General features: G+C 36.1%; 1 protein-coding gene across 4 annotated transcripts in view; it reads left to right on the plus strand.

Moving 5' to 3' along the window:
• Nucleotides 1-11,465: 11,465 nt before the first annotated feature.
• LOC131435620 (sodium-independent sulfate anion transporter-like) overlaps nucleotides 11,466-19,061 on the plus strand; it is a 53,178-nt gene continuing 45,582 nt past the window's right edge. For 3 of the 4 annotated variants that reach the window (XR_009230521.1, XR_009230522.1, XM_058603697.1), the window contains exons 1-2: nucleotides 11,466-11,588; nucleotides 12,104-12,191. The gene's annotated coding sequence lies outside the window, so the exon portion shown is untranslated. Of the gene's footprint in view, nucleotides 11,589-12,002; nucleotides 12,022-12,103; nucleotides 12,192-19,061 lie in introns of those variants that run through there. The other variant, XM_058603715.1, reaches the window with a different exon arrangement.

Genomic DNA, 19,061 nt, shown 5'->3' on the forward strand with positions numbered 1-19,061 from the left:
TACAGTGATTAATTACATAAACTTTCCCGTAGAAAAATAAACCATTGATTTTACAGTATAAACAATTGATTCACAATTTGATATATGGGTTATAATACATTTTATTGTATCTTGACAATAAATTTTTCATTTTCAACAATTCAATTTATTGTTTCTACAATTGCATTTATTGTTTCACAATTGAATTTATTGTACACGTGGTGTTTAAAACAATATGCAAACTATACATTTGATTGTTTTCCATGAGAACATGTATGAGACAACTTTATGATTTCAATTGTTACGATACTTAACAACCTATACTTTCTATTGTAAAAAGCATGTTCACAGTTAATTGAATAGTGTACAATACATAAAAATATTTTTCAATGGTCAAAGCAAAATTGTGACAGGTTTTGTAACAGCAAATCGTACTGTTTTTCTACAATATTTTTTATTCGGATTAGTTTTTGCCATATATTTTTGTTTGTTTTAAAGAATAAAACGATTACTTTCAAAACAAGAGTGGTTCCCATATTCTTCGATTCATATATTCATTAGCTTTCTACAGTTCTAATTTTTAACATACCACAATCAAACCGTGATATTTTATTTTTTCAACAGTATCCAATGATTCATGGCCACAAGAGGCAAATCACTCAAAACTTCGTCTGAACGCACACAAGACGGAATAGGGGTAGGGGTAGGAAAAGTTTAAAAGAAATTGTTTGAGATTAACAAGTGTAAGCAAGATTAGCTTACGATCGATTAGGCAGGAGTTTAGAAGTAAGTTTAGAAAAGTTGACAGATTAAAAAATTTCAAGAGGGACCGGACTATTTCGGATTTTAAACTTTTCTGTATCTTTACACAAATAATATTAACAATAAAATGAGTCAAATTGTTTAATTATTTAAATGTAATACAAATCAACTTGGATATTGCTAATAAAATCAACTCAACTTTTGTTCACATGTAATAAATAGTTAATTTGTTTTAGTAATAAAATTAGCTGAAATTTCTTTTTGTAAAACTAGTCCAACGGGGCTCCATCTCCTCATATTAAAAATGGCTCAACAATGGACCTTAGTCAGCCGGGTTTGGTAAACGTAAAAGATGGCACTCGTTTTAATGGTTTGTTGAAAAGTCGGCAAACGAAGGTTCCGAATCGGCTTCACGTTGTACGATTTATTGGACATTCATTGGACACCAACGGTTCAACGTATTGGACCAACGAAGGACTTCATTGGACGATTTTTTTCTAAGAGGGATGTCATCTAGTAAAATCTATTTCTTGCTTGTGAGAAATTATGTCAGCCGCCAGAAGCCTAGCAAGATTCCTGCTGCTGTCAACATTTTGGAGGCGAAACTGCATCATTCATATCATTCATCGCCACGTCACGTCATGAGAAATCGGTCTTCCGTCTTTTTTTCTGTTCGACTTCATTTGATATTCGTTAATCCTGCATGTTCATCCAAAAATAAAAACAAACCAAAAGCAAAACCTTCTGGCAGACACTGTCAGGCGTCTGAGGGGAAATCTGCCAGGCACATGCAAGCGGGTTATGGTGGCAATTCAATTTTACGAAAAAGCTCTTCGGTTAACATTAGTCGGTGAATTCACACGAGTTCGAATGTTTCAAGTTGTCAAAATAATCGATGAAGAAACAATAATTGAAGCTACCGAAAAGAGCAGGGTAAATTTAAAATCGATGAAAAAATGAAAGTTCTAAAGTACACAGTAAATGATCAGCCGTAATATTTTAGAACATCATTACTTGAGAGATCTCACCAAGTTTAATTCGAATTTATTTTTTTGCAAACCAGAATAATTTTGATGATTGAACTTTAGAGCTAAGGGAAAGAGAATTTCTAAACTATACGAAGATATTTTTCTGAAATCACAAGAAATGGGTTCAAGACCAAAAATTTCAACCTCAGAATTCATGAACAAAATTCGGGATATGAATTTTCGATCTGAATTCTGGAACTGAATATAAGATCTGAACTCAGAACCTGAAATTTTGAATTGACTTAGCTTTAGCCAGAAATCAATTTCATAAGGTTTAGAATCAAATTCGAAACATGGATTCTAGAGTTAGATTTTGGAACTGAATTCAGTTCTTTTGCTACGGTTTGGAATTCAAGTAATACAGTTCTAGATGTAATACAGTTTTAGAACCAAATTCGCAACCTGTATCCTGAAACCGAGTTCAGTTCTAAAATTCTAGAATTAAACTAATGACCTGATTTCATTATCTGGATTGCGAATCTGTCACAAAATTCGAATTTAGTTCTTAAGTCTAGCTACAGAATTAAAAAATCGAGTGAAATGATGGAAGAAAATGACTCAACAGTTGTGAATATTGTATAAATTCCACAAATCGGTTCTATTTAGAATCATTAAAATATTTCCAAAGGATTAGGCGAAGTTTACCTCTACTAGCATATACATACATCGTTACAATTCTGAAAGCGAAGAAATTAACGTTGCAAAATTCACACAATCTACTACCTAATACGAACGTTTATCTATATTTAAAAGTGTGTCAGCTTTATTCGTATGCACGTCCTTCTGCTATGTTTGTGACATTACCCACCCGCATTTTTCAATGTTTCATTTTTTTAATGGCTAAAATTCCTTGAAAATATTGCATTTCCATATTATAGAACCATTGAAAACGCATATGTTTTTATAAGAAAATTAAAATCCCTTTTTTTCATTGAAACGAAAATATATTCAAAAGATTGCTGCTCTAAGAGCAAATTCAGCAGCTGCAAGATTCATATGGGTGGTCTATAATGTAAATGAAACTGAAACAAACGTATCCCCAGCAATCCGTTTTAGTTTTATTTATTCGACCAGTTCTACTGTCAAATTTAAAACTGGTATACATTGCCGTTCTATTTTTTCTATATTTGAAACACAGATAAAACACTGCTGGGGCTGCCAGTTTATTTTGTTATAATTTCTAGATTTAAATTTTAAAACTGACATAAATTATGCATCTAGAACTAGAACACTCCTGAATATGCCCTAAATATATGTTATGAACGGGTCTCTATCTATACGGAAAATTGAAATTATGAGTAATGAATCGGAAAAGAAAAACCCGATAACTAAATCGTTACATTTGTCACGTGAACAAAACTAAACTACCTTGCAAATTTTGTGTAATTGAAGAGAAGAGTACCAATTAGCAGTCGTATCGTTATCGTAAGAAGGCGGCAAGAAGAACAGAATGCTAATTCCTGTTTACATGGGGTAATAAAATTCACGGCAAACAGGTGAATCCGGTTCCGCTGCCTTTGGGTTATAAATTGTGATATGGAACGGTATTGCAATTTTAATCATTTTCGTCGTCGTTACCAGAAGTGTGAATGTAAATTGGAAATTATTAGATACGCTATAATGCTGTCGCGTCCATTCGCTTCCGTTAAAGGTAATTGTTTCTAAAAATGTTCTAATTACTGTGCAATTTTCAGAATATGATGATTAGTATAGCTTCGAAGGCAATAGAATTATAGTGTGATATCAATCAAATCAGCTGTGCTGAATATTTTGTTCTATTCTTGAAACTAATCAATTCATACGTTTACGTGATAACGGTCAGCCATCTGTCAATATCCACATAGAGAAAAATTCCGGATTATTTTGAGTTCACTGAAAATTAATCGTAATACGATTGATTATCGTTAAAATATTGACGCAAAAATATGAAGCAAAAAAATATAGTGGTGTGGATTGACTCATCCTCTAGTATTTGAATTTATCGTTTATCGATATGCCCAGAACGGTATTGTTTATTGCTCATGAAATAAATGTTTACGCTTACTAAAACTTCTTCTTTTACTAGTTCTGCATTTGAGTACTGAACTTCAAACAATGGATCTAAAATCTGCTGCCACAATCACCGAAAGTTAAAGTAACTGGCGCAAAAACGTGAATTGGATTTGCGGTAATTTTGCTACACCAGTCAATGAAGCGTGAATAGAACAGCGAAAGAATGCACCATTCGAGCGTCGTCCGGCCGACTGTCTCATTAAACAGTGCGCGGATCGATTAGCTGCTATACGGAAACGTTCTCCTGTAGCAGTAGTGTCGAACTACGTCAAAGACGGACATATAACAATGATTTTAAGCGGGTTATTTAGATTTATAGAAATGGAAAGGCGGTTAGACTATTGGCATTTCGTCTGTGTGACGCTTGAAGCGCGCAATAATTATGCTTATGGGGTGAGACCGACTAGTAAACGGACGAACAATAGTAAATTGCAATTGGATCGTTGTTCAATCAATCTACTATCATCAGTGTATAATTACTTCTAAGAGTTTTTTTTTGCACTCGATTGATATATCATATTGAAAGACATAAGACTCTATTATAGATTATAGACACGGAAATGTGTTGTTCCTTTCCTTTGGGTATTTGGATGTTCTCAGCTGACTACACTGCAAATACACAGCAAAACCTTTATTTCTAGTGTTTCTGATCGACAAATGCTCTATATGACACTGAGGATTTACGATTTGTGTTTAACTCTCTGTTTAGACGTAGTGTCTTTTTGAGCTCGTTTTAAATATGATCGCAGTATCTAAGGGGGAAAGCTGGATTGGAAAGTTGACATGCTCCAAGTCTATGACTCCACCGTGAGAAACAAAAATCAAAATGTGAAAATTATTTAATTTTGGTCCAATTTAGGTTAGCTCAATTTAACCGTGTCTCTTTTCTTATTCTGAAATAAATCATCCTTCAAATGCATATTTCATGTCGTATATAAAGAATGATATCTTCATTGAAATGAATCACGGATTTACCGAGAGACATTACTAAACAAGAAATAATAAACAAGCTGTATTGATGTTTTTTGAGTATTTATATGAGCTGCCCCATACGAACTATCAAGTCTAAGATTCTGGATGTTGGAATGGTCAAGTATGAAACTAAAGAAATTAGTATCGATTTCATGTTTTCCCAATAACAAATGAAATTCAAACAGAGCTTACCATACTAAGTGGAATCGCAAGCAAAGGTGATTTGGACTCAATTTCTCTACTCGAGAGCATGGTTATTTCTGACAGATCGATAGTTATTTTCTAACACTGAAAAAAATTTTGCAATGAAAATTCTAATATTAATTCTTTAGTTGAAATTATTTCCAGTGGAAAATAAACCCAAATAACTTTCCGTCCGTCAAATTTTGAAATGGGCCGCAGTTTTTGTTAAATTTAACCACACGACACAAAATAACCACTCAAATGTCAGATTTTAACCAAACGTTAAAATTAACCGTGAAATGGTTCACAGCCTTAGTGTCGTAGCACTAACCATACTATAGTTTCTGTACGCTATGGCTGTGAGCCATTTCGTGAATGATATTACTTTTTGTTAAAATTTGACATTCCAATAGGTATTTTTATCAAGGAGTTAAATTTAACTAAAACTTCGGCCTGATTCAAAGTTTGATAGATGGAAAGATAATTGAACAATCCAATCAGCGTGGTCACCACGAGATAGCGTTATGGTGAGTGTTTTGACATATCCCATGCATTTAGAAAAATTTTTGACGAATTTTTCAATTTACTTGAGTTTGAAAGAATGCAGACGGCAAAACCTTACTAATATGGGTAAGAAAAACGATTATTCACGTGTTGTCATTAAACATATGATTTCAAATTGTCCTATACTCTTGACCATCTAGGATGAAATTTGAAATTTTCAGTTCACATACAGATTTGATTTAGATGATAAAACATGAGTAAATAGACTAGTCATAAAACTTTTGATCATAATTTATCAATTAATCTCAAAATCCAACCCAAAAAACAAAGAATATCCCAGATATGCATACAGTACCCAACCTCACTTCTTCGAATTTGGTATTTCATGTTACGATTTCTCCATAAATATCAATCAAACATACCACGGAAAGTTACTGAATCATTAATGATCAATTTTTTTACCAAATTTTCACACGTTTTTGTATGTTTGTATTCGATTTATAAGAAAAAATAATAAAAACCCTGCATTTTGTTCGAATCTTCAAGCAAAATCTGAAAATTATCACCATCGCTTAGTTCAAAGCTCGCCACTCGGGCAGCGCTGCGATCGCAAAAGAGTTGATTGGATTCTTCAATTGGTATTTTTTTGCACTGAAAACAAAATAATAATGAGCGGTATAGTAATTGCAATACAGAGAAGAACGGATCAGGGCCATTTGGCCGAAAGCCATTTCGCCGAAAGCCGTTTCGCTGAAAGCCATTTCGTCGAAAGCCATTTGGTCGAAAGCCATTTGGCCAGCCCGAGGGTTATTTCGCCGAATGGGTCACTTCACCGAATGCCATTTCACCGAAAGGGTCATGTCGTCGAATCTTGAAAACGTCTTGAAATCGTAATTAGAATTGATTTAAATTAAAGGCAAACGAGAGATGACAGCGGTAACGCCCGTTTTGTTGACCTACCATTGTACTTCTTGAATAATGATTGATTGTTGTACTCTTGAATAAAGATTGATTCACGAACCTCAGCAAGTGGTTCCCAAGAAAACTTGTTGACTATTAGCTACTAAGCATCAAAGCAATTGCATAGGTGTATCTACCAGGCAAATGTAGGTGGTATTTTCCGTTTATTAAGTAAAAATGAAAAAATATCTAATGCGGCTACGCCACATCGTTTTAGTTCATGTGCTGTCCGACCTCGCTACCGCTCGTTCAGACCTAACTAAAGCAAAGAAACCTAGCTTTGAGTAGAGCGGGCAAACGAGGCGGTTAGAGGTTTGTATGCAAGAGGCCGCCGTTTCCGTCGGCGGGTCGGCGGCCGACTCAACTGGCGTCGGGTCGGCTGCTTTGTGCCTCCGAGCCATCTTGGCTTCGGTTATATGGCTGCGCCACACCAGTTAAGCAGGAGACATAACATGTAGGAGATATGACCCTTTCGGCGAAATGACCCTTTCGGCAAAATGACCCTTTCGGCGAAATGACCCTTTCGGCGAAACAACTTTCGGCGAAACGACTTTCGGCGAAATGGTATTCGGCGATATGACCCGCTCTCGAGAAGAACCTCTAGAAAAACTTATTTCGTTTGTAAATGTTTTGAAACCTTTTTTTTGGGTATTTTTTTACCGAAAGTATAGAAAAATTTTATTTACAGAAAGTTTAGAAAAAAAAACAACCCAAAAGTGATATTTACTCAAAATCTTGAATTAAAATTTTTATCAAGATTCTTTTTAGTGTCGGAAAATAACTATCGAACTGTCACAAATAACCACACTTTCGAGTAGGGTCATGTGTGGGTACAAACTGGTATATAATAATCAATGCATAGCAAGCCATGACCATTGTGGTGAGACAACTGCTCAAGGTCCAATAAATCATAGAACAACTTATATGATCATTACACCACGGACTACTGTACAGGTAAGAAGTGCATCATCCTGGGTGATTCCGTTTTCGTTGCGTAGTCAACTATTCACAATGGCGATCCTTTGCCAGGTGCTGCAATTTTTATTGCAGCAAATAATAAGAACCGTCTGTGATATAATAATATTTTTTGTACACCCGGAAAGGAATCACCCAGGAAACAATTATAGATATTTGCCGTAATATTTTAGACACAAAGCTTTCGCTTTGAAAGAAAAAGAACTGACCTAAGAGATTGCGTAATAGTCAAAATTGAAAAAGGCGGATCATTATGGTCGCGCATTATGAGCGGACAACGAAAGTCGCGCAATAAAGGATAAAAAAATTGATCTATCTTTGGAAAAGCGGATCAATAAAATCGCGCATTACAGAGCGGACCAGGAAGGTCGTGCATTTAAATAAAAAAATATATAAGCGGACCGGAAACGTCGCGCACAAAAGAAGCGGGTAACATGGCCGCGCAATGCAGAATAGCGGATTTGATAAATCGCGCATTACTGAGCGGATCGTCAGATCGCGCACATTCATTTCATTAGACTTGATAGTGACATAATGAATTGTGTTTGCTGTAGTATCCAAACATTGAAAACATGATGAAAATGGGAAATATGTCCGATTGATTGGAAGAATTAGCAGTTTAGATGTAAACAGGTAACCAGTTCGATAAAGAACTTTCGGTGGAATTCTCAATGTGTGAGCACTTTGTTTTGCGGACAATGCGTTAGAAGTTTGAGTAATTCGCGAGAAGGAAAGAATAATTTTTCGAGCTGTAATAGCTCGGTTGTGTGAGTTTCCAATCAAACAAAAAGAGAAGAAGACGAAGTACGATAAGGATATGGTGCGTTTAGCAACGTCGCGCACTTCGATTTCGGTTACGAGAACTAATTTTGACAAGGATGTTACAAAATAGATATATACTTCATGAATCGTTGATTTTTCTGTACCAATTCAATAAGTAGTTTAGAGTAAATTCACTGGGAAAATACCTACGTCTCTAGTATGAATCCAAGCAACCAAAAATGGCATTTTTCTAAGAATATTCACATTCTTGCTACTTTAAATTACACGCCGAAGAGAACTTATATTTACAAAAAGAAATCCGTGTAATATTTCTTGCAGCTTAGGAAAACACGTAGTTATTTGTTGACACGGGAACTACAGAACCGTTCCGAGTGAACTTTCTCGTTTTTTAGGAGTACGAGTAGATCTTTTGGCAACTTGAAAGTACAGCACAAGTTCTGCGTAAACTTTCCTGCTACATAGAAGCTGAACGATGTATTATAGAAGCTGCTTAGAAGTTAGTTCGATTGCGTCACGCAAATTTTCAAATGTGGATAAATACTTGAAAATGGACTGCTTAGAATGCCATTAATGAGCTTCGTAACATCTCCACTATTCATCTTAGAGCAAATTCAGCAGCTAGAAGTTCTATATGGAAGATTTATAATAGAACAGAAACTGGAACAAACGTATCCCCAGCAAGCCGTTCTAGTTTTATTTATTCGACCAGTTCTTCTGTTAAATTTAAAACTGGTCTACGATGCCGTTCTATTTTTTTCTATATTTGAAACACGAGTAAAACACTGCTGGGGCTGCCAGTTTTTCTTGTTATAAAATCCAGATTTAAATTTTGTAACTGGCATAAATTATGCATCTAGAACTAAAACACTACTGAATATGCCCTTATATATTAAACTCATTAGTTACAGTGTGATCCGCTATCTATGTTAGATGCATTGGCTCAAAGGGTGAATGGAAAATTGATGCATTCGCTTCCAATTTTCGCGTCAAGTTACCAGCAGTATTGCACATTTTTCGAACGAATTTTTCCGAGATATTGCTGCAAAAGCGAAGCTATTGCATTCGATTTAATCACAGTTAGATCCGCTATCCAAAAACTAACGTGGTGACTCCACTAATCAGATGACTTTTGATACAGTGGTCCTTATTACCGATATCACTACACGGTGAAAACCAAGTGAAGTGAATGTAGGTTTTTATCACGAAAGTCGCATCAGCTGAAAATGTAATTACTTAGTTGAGCTTGTTGTTATTATGAACATCAAATCATCAAAATTTTGTTGGAAAAAATGATTTTTTCACTACAGTGTTTACTTCACTGAGCGTGATACAGGTAATAGGGAAAATCAAGTGAAGTGCCGTGTAAGTGAAGTGAATGTGAAAGTGGAAGTGAGAACGGTAATAAGGGTCAGTAATACTATAAATAAAATCTTTTCAAAACAGCTGTTCAAATATAGCTTTGGGACCAACTTGTGCCAGATGTATTTTTGACGATAATAAATTATTCAACAGCTTGTCATATCAGAACAGATATTCTTCACAATGTCGCGAATAGCCCAAGGGTTTGTTTGGCCATTCGTAGCTTGATATGGGGAATGGATAATAGAACTGAAATTTAAATAAGCGTATCTCCAGTAAGGAAATTTTATTTATACGAACAGTTCTCTTTTTTCTGTTATACTATAATCTCAAGATTTAATTTTCAATTCACATATTATGCATCTAGAACTAAACACTCTTCTAAACATGCTTTAGTGATGGCGCATGTCAATACGGTATATGTCAGATAGATTAAGCTCAATTTTTTTTATAGAAGAGGGTGGATGTGTGGGTACAAACTGGTATATAATAATCAATGCATAGCAAGCCATGACCATTGTGGTGAGACAACTGCTCAAGGTCCAATAAATCATAGAACAACTTATATGATCATTACACCACGGACTACTGTACAGGTAAGAAGTGCATCATCCTGGGTGATTCCGTTTTCGTTGCGTAGTCAACTATTCACAGGTCAGTTTTGACAACGACTGTCAAATTTTCACTAAAGGTAATGTGGCTGCGAAATCTGTGCAATCAGAGCCGTGCTTCGCGGCCGGATGTTCTTGCTGGGAGGCGTCGGGTCCTCAAAACCCATTTTGACCTTCTTAACAGCAGTTATATGAAAGCTATCTGATAATCAAATTCGGATCTACTGTAAGTCTACCCGCATGCACTGGTAATGCCTTGAACTGATGGTGGCTTCACATACGAAGGGGTTGAATCGATGCGGATGACAGTTTCGCTATCTTTGCGGCATTTTGTCGCTATCGTGTCGCATCGCGATCTTGTCAACTGCCAGTGAAAATCACAATAGGATTCCTCAATACGAAGTTTTGACAACTGTATTGACGAAATCTGCCAACTTTTCTGCGTGGGCTGCGCTGCCCAAGCGACAAGCATAGAACTTAAAAAATTTCCGATTTTGCATGCCGATTTCAAATTTTTTTCTAATTATTTATATTTTGCTGTCAAGAATCTAATGGTAAGATCGAAAAACATTGATAGAGTTTGATAGAGTTAATTTTCCTATGATTACCGGAAAATTTCTCCGTAATATTTGGTCAGAAACCAAATGCTTAGTTCCAAGCGAAAATGACAATTGTCTTGCCGAATTTCGGTACAAGCTAACACATATTCAGACATTTCGGCAAACGTATTTGCTGATTTCGAGATAATTGTAAATCATTGATGAGTTCAGCACTAGATTTGGCAAAATTTCGGCCAAAGATGCACTTTGCCGAAAAATTTGTAAATCTAATTATCTCAGAAAATGTAATATTAATTACTGAGCAATCAGCAAAATTGGGCGTTATCGATCTGTCTCGGCATTTTACTATACCGAGCTCGAGAACTGTCTTTGGGTGTGTAGTTTTGCGTTAGTTAGTTTAGAGATACAAAACTGATGCACTAAATTAGCTATTAATCCAAATGAAAATTAGTACTCTAATCATTTACACAATCTCGATATGTTCTAGGCAATATCGGATCAATCGGCAGAGCCTCACTCGAAATGTTACGAATTGTAGTCGATCGTCGGTAGGCCGGTGGAAAATTGATTACCGTCTGCATTGGTGCTACTGATGGCAGTGAGTGCCTAGAGAAGGGGAGGGGGGGCCCAGGTGCGATGAAAATGGTTTGTTTACACACTTTGCTTTTACTGTTTCTAAGTGCCTGGACACGATCGTTAAGCTCGGCACGCGTTCAGCTGTTTTAGGTTTAGTTGTCTATGAGATCGCGATCGAGTTAGACGCATTTTAGCTGGTTCGTTATCCTAACTGTTAGGGTTTTGTTTATGAGCTACCCGTACCTGGAAGTGACGGTGGAACCTGTCGCCACCGTACAGTAACAGTAAGTGCTTGCTTTGCGTTCCATTGCAATCATTGCGAAACAAATTGCAGTTGAATTGGCGATTCAAAACGGAAGTGTAAACTCGCTGACTCAATTGGGAAAATCGAGGATTTCTGTGACTTGGACGGATTTGTAGAGAACTAGTTGTGTCTAGTGTGTGTGTGTCTCTTTTCGCTCAGTGTGTCAACGGCTTTATTAATATATACCTGCTGCGGATTGTGATTCAAACGCGTCTCTGCAGACAGGACACATTGCGGTGAAACGATAATTGGATAATTAGTGAATTAGACATTACAGACATGTTTTAAATTTACTGAGTGGCAAATTTGCAATTTTATAGTGTAGCTTAGTAGCGTAGTAGGATCTGCTAGATTCGCAACAAAAAAAATGGAATAGTTTATTCGTGTTCATCCTTTTCTTTTTGCTTCGCATTGTTAGTTTACGGTATTGTGCACCGAAAGATGTTGTGAATCATTATTGTTTTTCTTCTTCTGTCTATTATTGCTATAACTCAGGTGGCTGAGCCATTGTAAGGAAGCAGTGTCTGCTTTGACAGAAGTCGGCCTGTACGCATGCCATCAAGTTTAGACTAACATCGAAGAGGTAAGTTTTCATTCGAATAATTTATTGAGGGAATTTAAAAGTAAAATGATAATTTTAATGATAATGCTTTTTTCGATTATTGCAAGGCGAGATTGTGTGAATGTGTCCAACACAAATGAAAAAATATAACTTTCAAAATTTATTTCAAAGAAAAATTCGATTGCATCTGTTAGTAATTAATGAAAAAGTAACAGTCTTGATATATTACGATTTCTACGATTTTTGAAATGACCCAGTAGCGCTAATCATTCAAAAGAATACGGAATTCCAAAATTGTATTCATTATTACACTTTTCCATCAATACTATTTGTAGAAAAACAGGATCTTCAAATCCGGTCAAACTATCTTGGAATAGGAGTATTTTTGAAAATGGAAAACTTTTTTTAATCCATCTAGTGGTATAATGATGCCTTTCTCATATTACTTATATTTCCAAATATATCATTAGAAGATTCTGTCAAGAATTTTTTTTTCAATCTTGATATAAAAAAGAAACTTTGTTTGGGTTTGAACTAACTTAACCTTATCAATTTGTAAACAATTATCTCAGGTTGATAAAAATGTTCTTTATTAGGCCTCGTCGCACTAAATGACACTTTACCCTATAGATCTGGGACCGGAAGTCGGAACAGGATAAAAATAAACAGCAACCTATGAGACTATAACAACTTTTATTTGAACCTAAATTTATGAAAATCGATCAAATCATCTCTGAGAAAATTGAATGAGTCTCGTTTTAGAGTTTTTAATCACTATTTCCAGTACTTCTGGAACCTAGAACTGGAAACCAATATAGCCGAAATTGGTTAGTTTAGTAAGTAACTTATATTACCTACTAATTGAATCAATTTTAAGCCAAACCTAGAAGAATTTTATCGTGTTTTGTATCCTTGCTCTAGATGACGGTGTTCAATTTTAAACACACTTTACTCTATGAAAGCACGATTAAATTCAATAGCAACCTATGGAACTATGAAATTTTTTATTTTATGAGTGACGTTATTTGACACATACTCACATAGAGAAATTGATCAGCCCGATTAACTGTGTTGGATAGTAGGTACAAATTGAATAAAAGATTAAAGACAAATTTACATATTTTCCACCTGAAAACTTTAGATTTAAATGTGGTAACACGCTATACGACAAAGCACGCTGCGAACGGAGCAAAGACGGTGGTGTTGTCTTCTTCCGTACCGCACGTACCGACGCGTACCAGTATTGCATCGTCATTTTGAATGACGATTTGAATATTTTGACATTCATCGCCCAATAGTTTCGGACCCTGAAGTCGGATCTGGATGAAATTGCACAGTATATTTTAACACAATGAAAGCTTTGATTTGAATCATGATTCGTGGAAACCGTTGCTAAGAAATAGAAGTGAATTCCATTTTTGGAGTCTTAGCGCAGTTTTTCATAAATTTGCACATATTTCCTTGTAATTCCAGAACCAGAAGTCGGATCGAAATAAAAATAAGGAAAATTGTTTGGAGCCGTAAGACCTTTCATTTGAGTTTATGAAAATCGGTCGCGCCATCTATGAGAAACGTGTTTGTTTTCCTTTTTTGGTGCATATCACCTTGTAATTCCGGATCCGGAAGTCGGATCGGGATAAAATTTAATAGCAACCTGTGAAATATAATAGCAGTCTAAAACCTTTTATTTGAATCTGAGTTTGTGACAATTGGTTACGCCATCTCTGAGAAACGTGTGTGACTATTTTTTTTCCCTTTCTTGGTGCGTATTACCCTGTAATTCCGTAACCGGAAGTCGGATCCAAATGAAACTCAGGAACTTTGTATAGGACTTTTCATTTGAAACATACCCATACACACACAAACATTTTGTGATCTCGACGAACTGAGTCGATTGGTATATGACACTCGGTCCTCCGGGCCTCGATTATAAAATCGGTTTTCACAGAAATTGCATAGCTTTTCTATATGAAAAAGGCAAAATCTATCATCTGAAGAACATGTTGCAAAAAATTTACACTGTAGGGGAAGGTGTTCGGTTACCGGCACCCCACCGTAACCTTTGACAGAAAGCAGATAGCGTCATTCCGACAAATGTCATGTATGTGTAATAGCAGCACGTTCTTTTTGTGCCGAATACCGAAGCAAACAGACGGTTGTATTTTTTTCTGCGTTCAAAACAAATTTTAATTGCATGAAAATCAACACAAAAGTTATTCTGACATTTATATATATATATATATATATATATATATATATATATATATATATATATATATATATATATATATATATATATATATATATATATATATATATATATATATATATATATATATATATATATATATATATATATAAAATGGATGGAAGTTTGTATGTTTGTGACGCCATAACATCGGAACTATTGAATGGTTTATCACCAAACTTGGCACAGATACTTAACGGATTGTACTTCTTGCTCTTCAGAGATGATTATAAGAATATTTTATGGGGGAGTGAGCATAGCAAGTGTCATCAACAGGGAAGGTTATTAAAAATTCATATAACTTCACTTTATACCATTCCTAAACATCTTTGTCGTAGTGACAAAATTCCACCTCAGGCCAGAACGGAGAGAGGGCTTCGTAGGAATAGAGACAATCGCTTCTTTGGGCACTATCCACGGTATATTTCCTTGTTTACCATTCCGGAAGTAATGTCTTTCTCGTCCACAGCTGCATATTGCCTGCCAAACCAAAAATGTTTTTGGGAATCATGTCCTTTTTCTTCGTCCTGATATGCTCATCTACGCCGTTTCGTTGCATGACAGTGTAAAAAGACTTTCCGGAAAGCGGCATAAAGTATTCCAGTAAATATGTTTCATCGTCCATTATCATCTTCGTCAAATATTCGCAATAAAACATGCGAGCCCGGGTTCTAACCGTCACATTCTATTCACCATTACGGTTCGGTACAATTATCGCCTTAAACGACTTCATACCTTGCCGGTGCTTTGAAGTATGCAGAAAAGTTGAACACATTCTCATGTTTCTAGCCACAGTACGTATCTGATCTTTCTGATGATTCCTGAGATCTGTTTTTGATCCGCTCCCAGCATTAGGGGCGTCGTCAAACGTGTATCGAAAGATTTAGGAACGTTAGGACCAGAGATGCCAGATCTGCAGATATATAGACTGTCTGTCGGATATACAGACTTTTGCAATCCTGTCTGAAGATATTTGAAATTTTTACCTGGCATCTCTGGTTAGGACAGTGCTTGCAGCAAAACTATTCTTTTTGGCAGGTTTTCTTTCTGACAGATCCGGATTTTCATTGCAACCGCACACAATTGCTTTTCGCAATTGCTCTTTTTTCGACGCTATTTTTGATCTAAAAGCTTGTAGTATTATCAAAAATTGATTTTACACAATGACCAGGCATACGTTCATCAGTCTTCGAAATTTTCCACGCGTTGATGAAGTATTTCTAGAGATATACGTATTTAGGGGTGTCCAGATTTCGCTTGCGATCCCGCTGCTGTGTTTCATCTGTTCATTTTATATTATTTCTCAAAGTTTCAAAGTCAATTTATTACATATGAGAAGCTCGGTTTGCAGCAGGAATTGAAGGTTGCAAAAGGAAAGTTTTGACGGGTCATTGCTAGTGGTAGGGAACGGTTCGACAGCATTATGGGAATTGCAGGACCGGTAGACTGAGTGTGCAAGTGCAATCACGCAGAAGTGTGTGGAAACACCGCTCACTGGACCTGTTGGTGGCATGTCTTCGGGTAACCAGCTGATCAGGGCAGCCGATATCTTTCCTCGTTTATCATCGAGTTGCATAACGATGCCGATCGATTGCAGCTATCGTTAGTTACACACTAGTAGTTGAATTAAACGGATATCGTCATTTCAGCAGATGTGGTCATATATAATCATACGTTGAGAGCTACTAAACAGCATAGCTGAACAATTATTTTAAAGATGTATGTAAACTAATTAGAAATTTTCTTCGTTGTTATGCATTATAAATATCTTCATTCGCCAAAAGAATCTACACAATAAATCGAAATTATACACTTTTCCACAAATGTCAAAAATTGTTCTCCGTTCAACAGCAACGAAAATCGTATCTCCCAAAACAACAACAAGCCCTCTGCTTTCAACGTCAGTGCGAAAGGCCTTAGACCAATTGTTATGTTTTTCAAATCTGAAAGTGTACACTTGACCTTGTCGGTACCGCATATGAACCTTGCGGTGTTAAAGAACTCTGAACTGCTTATACGAAGCCCGATAAACTTTGCTGCGGTAAATTGTCGAAACAAAAAACAGAGTTGCAGCGCGATATATTTTTTTGTTGCGCCTTCTTCGGTCATCTCACGTGAATGTGAATGGTTGCTTTGTTTTTTCCCTGCTCCAAAAATCATTTTTCATGCATTCGTGGTCATTTTTTGTTGCACTAATTCCGTATCAGATTAGGTGTTTGTCGGCATAAAGTGACAGTTATTATAAATAAAACAAAAATTTTTAAATGGCTGCTATAAAATGATTTCCGAACGTTCTATGAACCCGATTATTGAAACCGGTAAAATTAACAGCGAATTCAACGCAAGAAAACGAATGGAAACTGAACCATGTAAATAAAAGTTTCGCATCTCAGCTCAGCTTGCTAGGTGGTGCATAATCTGTGCGGCAATTTGACATTGACACTGTGCGCTGCATATCGATCTCGCTGTTCATTGTTATTGAATCATCATGAGGGTTAGCAGTTTTTGTTCAGGAAGAAATTTCACGGAAAAGTCTAGATAGTATCGTGAGGTTGTCTGATCGTACACTCAGGAAAAAAAGCTTCGCAAATTCAACCAACTTTTTCGGGTTCAAACTCAAAGAATATTTTTCGTTCAACGGTGGACTGATTTTGTTTTGATTCTACCACACACATATTCAGCACGGTGTTGTTGTTTTCAAATAAATTTGATTTTTCTCGGTGCATATACGGTATGGTTCCGAGTTGAATATCTACAAGTTAGGTACCGTAGATCGGTGAAGTTTTGGTTTAGTATTAAGACAACACGGAGAGTACAGCAGAAAGCCAGTGTACAACTCAGAGCCACCCCCATCGACGGTACCTTCGGAACCGAGCGCGGTTTGACGGTGTATCAATGTAAAGTAGCGTAAACACCGACAAAGGAGAAAAGTGTTAACGAAAGCAAAAACATCGCATTGAATATGTTCTTTCCAGCCGCTTTATTCGTGCAATTATACAATTTTATTGTTGGCTTCGATTGATGCTACTATACAACTAGCAAACCGACAGCCATAACAAGGTAAAAATTGAAAACAGAATATAATAACTACTCGTGATTGACTGTTTCTAATTAGTGAAGCTGGAAACAGTGATTTATTTTGATTCGCACTTGGTACAACTTAAAATAAATGGTTAAAAGTTCGAACTAACCAACAGTTCGGTTTTGGAAATGGTCATATAGCGTCCGTTCGCTATAACAAAAACCATTAGGAAATTGTTTAACAAACGACACACGTAGTAGATCAATTTCTTCAGGTACAGTGAAGGTTACCCATTTGGTTGTTAGGAAAAAAAGGTCTACGAACCCTCTGCTGTTGAGCCACGTGCGCATTCAATTTAGGATTATTTTTTAAAGTTTGAAGCAGTATGGTATGTCCTCGTTAATTAATAGATCTACGTGACAAAGATAGTTTTTAGTTATCCACCGGATTGCTCGCAATCACATTCCTCGAATTAATATGCTTAGACTTTTCAGGCTTCGAGAAAAATCAGTTGAAACATACACTAAATAGTGGGAACAAAGTTTCATGCAACCAGGGAGCTTTTGAACCAAAAATGGCCCATTTGTTTCAGTACGTTACGTCTTCAACTCGTTAGTTCATTAAGAATAAAGGCTTAGCGACTTGAAGCCCTACGTAAACGTAAAGAATCACTCCACTAGTGACATCCTACAACCAAATACCAACAGAAAGTAAAATCGTAGATCTGGCAACGAGTTAAACAAAACCAAAATGCTGGCATCGCTTGCATTTGTATTTGTCGGCCACCTGTCACGACGCCATTGTCTGTAAATCTGCAGATTTGGGGTATAGTGCTGCAGACTTTGTTTGTTGTGCAGACTTTTACAGACTTTTGAAATTCTCGCAGACTTTTGAAATTCTCGCAGACTTTCGTCTATATTAACAGACTTTAGAAATTTTCGCGACATTTTTTTTTTTTTTTTTTTTTTTGCTCGCCAAGTCAGTTTTGCGTGTCATACTTTATAGAGCAATTGCTGCCAGCAAGACATACTTGCTGACTGCAGATTTTTTTTAGATTTACAGACCCTGTCTGCAGATATTTGAAATTTTGACCTGGCATCTCTGATCTGAATTACTAAATCAGTTGATTGAAACGTAGAGATTTTTGGCTCGATTTTCTCACAAAAACTTGTCGGTTTAGCAGATAGTGTTTGTTTTTTTTTTAATGTTATGGTTGTGTGATTTCCGTATCATGGATTTCCCGATCTGTAACTAGTTTTTTGAACTGTTTTGTTAAGTATGCATTTATAAAAAGCACGATCTCTAGATTACAGTATCACCATCCGTAAGTTGTTAATCATGTTCAATTGGACACTCATTATGCCTGTAGAGATATAAAACTAATGAATTGACTGGGCCATCAACGGTTTTATCTCGCCGTTGAGTTTAGCTAAGCTTTGATTTATGGATAATTGAAAGAAATAATTGAATGTATTGCTTCCACTCGGCGCACGATGTGTTGCCTTAATAGTTGTTTAAATAATAAATGATAATCATTCATTTTTATTCTTCTCCGTTTGATGGATACGTTATAGAATAACACACAGAGACACGGTACGTCACATGTGTGAACACTTACGTA

The sequence above is a fragment of the Malaya genurostris genome, chromosome 1 (genome assembly GCF_030247185.1).
Source record: "Malaya genurostris strain Urasoe2022 chromosome 1, Malgen_1.1, whole genome shotgun sequence".
Classification (NCBI taxonomy): domain Eukaryota; kingdom Metazoa; phylum Arthropoda; class Insecta; order Diptera; family Culicidae; genus Malaya; species Malaya genurostris.